Source organism: Lolium rigidum, chromosome 5, assembly GCF_022539505.1.
Source record: "Lolium rigidum isolate FL_2022 chromosome 5, APGP_CSIRO_Lrig_0.1, whole genome shotgun sequence".
NCBI lineage: Eukaryota > Viridiplantae > Streptophyta > Magnoliopsida > Poales > Poaceae > Lolium > Lolium rigidum.
In genome coordinates this window covers 15104942-15109798 of record NC_061512.1, presented here as the reverse complement: position 1 = coordinate 15109798, position 4857 = coordinate 15104942, and positions in this window count along the sequence as shown.

The window sequence follows — 4857 nt, the reverse complement described above, 5'->3', positions numbered from 1 at the left end:
TTAACAAGGTTGATCAAGTCTTGCTACCAAATAAATTTTATATGACATAAGAAGAAATAAACCTCAAATCAATCATGTTACCTTATATTGAATTGATATGGATCCAATCACAAGAGTTTGATATTCTTCTTTAGGCTCATATATAGGACAATCAATGGATCCCACTTTGATAGTTTTCACATTAAAAATTGTATTAACTCCACATACTTTATCAATCCTCTTGGGAAAATAGACGGTGTGTTCCTTATCATCAACATTGAAAGTAACCATGCCTTTATTGCAATCGATAACAGCCCCTGCAGTATTAAGAAAGGGTCTTCCAAGAATAATGGACATATTATCATCTTCAAGCATTTCCAACACAACAAAATCAGTTAATATCAAGCAATGCTGAGTAACTTGAACAGGAACATTTTCACATAAACCAACAGGAATAGCAGTAGATTTATCAGCCATTTGCAAAGATATATCAGTTGGTATCAATTTATCTAAATCAAGTCTCTTATAAAGAGAAAAAGGCATCACACTAACACCTGCTCCCAAATCACATAGAGCGAGTTCTAACATAATTATTCTTAATAGAACAAGGAATAGTAGGTATACCGGGTCTCCAAGCTTCTTTGGAATCTTACCATTGAAGGAGTAATTAGCGAGCATAGTGGAAATTTCCTCATTGGGGATTTTCCTTTTGTTAGTAACAATATCTTTCATATACTTTGAATAAGGAGGCAATTTAATAGCATCGGTCAAAGGGATTTGCAAAAATAAAGGTTTCATCCAATCACAAAATTTATTATAATGTTCCTCCTCCTTTGATTTTAGTTTCTTAGCAGGAAAAGGCATTTGCTTTTGAACCCAAGGTTCTCTTTCATTACCATGTTTCTCGGTAATAAAATCTTCTTTAGTGTACTTTTTATTTTTAGCATGCTTTTCGGGTTCTTTTTCAATTTCTTCTTTATCGGGAGTATCATTCTTATCATTATCTTCCTCATGTTCATTACCACTTTCGGTTTCAGCGTCGAAATAGAAATACTATTAGGATCATTAACGGGTTCGGAGGATTCTACAACATTCTTATGTTTCTTTTTCTTTTTCTTAGATGGAGCACTAGTTTTAATTAGTTGAGAATCTTGTTCAATTCTTTTAGGATGCCCTTCGGGATATAGAGGATCCCGGGTAGAAACACCACCTCTAGTTGTTACTTCATAAGCATGTTTTTCTTTAGAATTATTTCCCAACAAGTCATTTTGTACTTTAGTAAGTTGATCAATTTGAGTTTGAACCATTTGAAAATGTTTAACAAGTATCTTAACATCATTGGAGGTTCTCTCCACAATACCATGCAATTCACTAATAGCTCGGGAATTTTCCATTAAATGATTCTCTACTCTCATATTAAAGTTTTCTTGCTTAACAATGTAATTATCAAATTCATCTAAGCATTGAGCAGGAGATTTTGAATACGGAATATCTTCCCTAGTAAAGCGTTGAAGAGAGTGTACCTCAATCATGGATGAAGGGGGAATTATCTCACATATATCTTCTATAGGAGGTAAATTCTTCACATCTTCAGGTTTAATACCCTTCTCTTTAAGAGACTTCTTGGCTTCCCTCATATCTTCATCATTTAATTTAATCATACCCCTCTTCTTCACTATCGGTGTCGGGGTTGGTTCAATTGTAGACCAATCATCATGATTCCGGCCTATTTTAGCCAATAGTTCTTCGGCGTCGTCCGGAGTTCTTTTCCCGAAAACACAACCAGCACAACTATCCAGGTATGCCCTAGACTCAATGGTTAGTCCACTATAAAATATATCAAGTAAATCATGCTTTTCCAAATCATGGTCAGGCTGAGCTCTAATAAGAGAGCAAAATCTCGCCCAAGCCTCGAGCAATTTCTCTCCATCTTCCTGGTCAAAATTATAAATTCTCTCGCAAAGCGACATGTTGAGCACTAGCGAGGAAAGTATTTCCGGAAGAAAACATCAAGCAATTCTTTTGGACTTTTAATAGAACCAGGAGGCAAATTATTATACCAAGTTTTAGCATCATCCTTTAATGAGAAAGGAAAAATTTTAGCGACAAAATAAGTACGCATCTTAATATCATCAGAAAACAAGCCACTAAGAGTAGATAATTCAGTCATGTGTTCAACATCACTTTCTTTTTCAGTACCACAAAAGGGTGTTTTCTCAACAATAGCTATATGAGATAAATCAAGAGAAAAATCATAATCTTTATCCCTAATGTTTATAGGAGATGTGGCAAATTTAGGATCAGGAGACAGTTTATATCTAACAGCATGTTCCGCAAGCAACTTTTTAATTTTTCTTGCATCAGTAGTAGCATTGCATTTTTCAATAAAATCATCATCAAGCTCTACATAATCTTCATCAAGATCATCACTAGAATATTCAACAGACTCGGGTGAATTAACAGGTGTAGCAGCATTTTCATTAGGAGTTTCAGTATTTTCAATTTGTCTAGACCTAGCAATTGTAGCATCTAGAAAAGATCCTAACGAACCATCATTATCAAGCACAGCAGAAGCATCATCACAATTATGAGAAGAAATTTCAGATTCAGCAGAAGTACCAGCATTTGAAGTTTGTGGTGGTGAAACAAGTTTACTTATCACGGATGGTGAATCAAGAGCGAGCAGAGGTACTAAGAGTTGTACCTTTTCTTGTAGTGGATGGTAATATGGCGATCTTAGTATCGCGAGGTTTACCCATGATGGAGAATTTGCAGCGAACAATATCAATCCAAGTGAACTTCCAAATAAAGCTATGCTCCCGGCAACGGCGCCCAGAAAATAGTCTTGATGACCCACAAGTATAGGGGATCGCAACAGTCTTCGAGGGAAGTATTACCCAATTTATTGATTCGACACAAGGGGAGACAAAGAATACTTGTAAGCCTTAACAGCGGAGTTGTCAATTCAGCTGCACTGGAAACGGACTTGCTCGCAAGAGTTTATCATTAGTAACGAGTTCTATGGCGAGTGGAAATAGCGAAATAACGACGAGCAGTAAATAAAGACAGACAGTAGTGATTATAGTAAACAGCGGGATTAAAATACTGTAGGCACGGGGACGGATTTAACGGGCGTTGCATGGATGAGAGAAACTCATGTAACAATCAAAGCGAGGGCATTTGCGGATAATAATAAAACAGTATCCAAGTACTAATCAATCAATAGGCATGTGTTCCATATTTAGTCATACGTGCTCGCAATGAGAAACTTGCACAACATCTTTTGTCCTACCGGCCGGTGGCAGCTAGGGCCTCTAGGGAAACTACTTGGATATTAAGGTACTCCTTTTAATAGAGTACCGGAGCAAAGCATTAACACTCCGTGAACACATGTGATCCTCACATCACTACCATCCCCTCCGGTTGTCCCGATTCTTGTCACTTCGGGGCCATTAGTTCCGGACGACGACATGTGTATACAACTTGCGGGTAAGATCATAAACAACGAATATCTTCATGAATCAATAACATGTTCAGATCTGAGATCATGGCACTCGGGCCCTAGTGACAAGCATTAAGCATAACAAGTTGCAACAATATCATAAAAGTGACATCTACGGATACTAGGCACTATGCCCTAACAATCTTATGACTATTACATGACCAATCTCATCCAATCCCTACCATCCCCTTCAGCCTACGGCGGGGGAATTACTCACACATGGATGGGGGAAACATGGCTGGTCGATGGAGAGGCGTTGGCGGTGAAGATCTCCTCCAATTCCCCGTCCCGCGGAGTGCCGAACGGAGAAATCGGCTCCCGAGACGGAGTTTCGCGATGTGGCGGCTCTCCGGAGGGTTTCGGCGACTTCGACTTCCACCGTGCGTTTCCGGGTCGAACCCGATAAGTAGTCCAAAGGGGGCGTCGGAGGCCGGCCGAGGGGCCACACCACATGGCCGCGCGGGCCCCACCGGGCCGCGCCGCCATATGGTGTGGGGCCCTCGGGCCTCCACCTCTCTTGCCCTTACAGCTCCGTCAATATTCCGGCAAAATAGGGCCTTCGCATAAATTCGAGGATTTTCCCGAAAGTTGGATTTACGCACAAAAACGAGACACCAGAGCAGTTCTGCTGAAAACAGCGTTAGTCCGTGTTAGTTCTATCCAAAATACACAAATTAGAGGCAAAACAATAGCAAAAGTGTTCGGGAAAGTAGATACGTTTTGGACGTATCACCGACCACTGCACCCAGTGGTATTTGTTGCGCCTCCCATTTGCGTTCCAATAGAAGCGGGAGCGGTGTCTGTCGAACTGCTTGTGGATCCCTTTGCCCAAGAGGCACACACTCATAGCATGCATGGGAAGGCTGGAAAGGCACGCGTTGATAAGCGTGAGTCTAGCGGCGGAAGACATAAACTTACCCATCCAGGGTTCCGCACGCTTTTCCACCTTGGCAGTGAGGGGTTGCCAGTCCCCAGCAGAGAGCCCCCGGTCACTAATCGGAAGACCAAGATAGGTAAAGGGGAAGGAGCCCCGTTTACAATTTAGCATATTGGCAATACGCTGGCTCTCCAAGTCCGTGGTCCCCAGAACCATGACCTCACTCTTGTGGAAGTTAATACGAAGCCCAGACATGCTCTCGAAGCAAAGCAGGAGGAACTTGAGGTTGGCGATGTCTAGGTCGTCCGTCTGTACCATGATGATCGTATCATCGACGTATTGGAGGTGCGTAACCCCCCCTGGGATGACGTGAGGAATGACCCCATGGATGTGGCCCGCCCCCTTAGCTTGGTCCAAGATGGCCGCTAGAGCTTCGACGACATAGTCAAAGAGTAGGGGCGAGAGGGGGTCTCCCTGGCGGACTCCCCGTCCGTTCCGG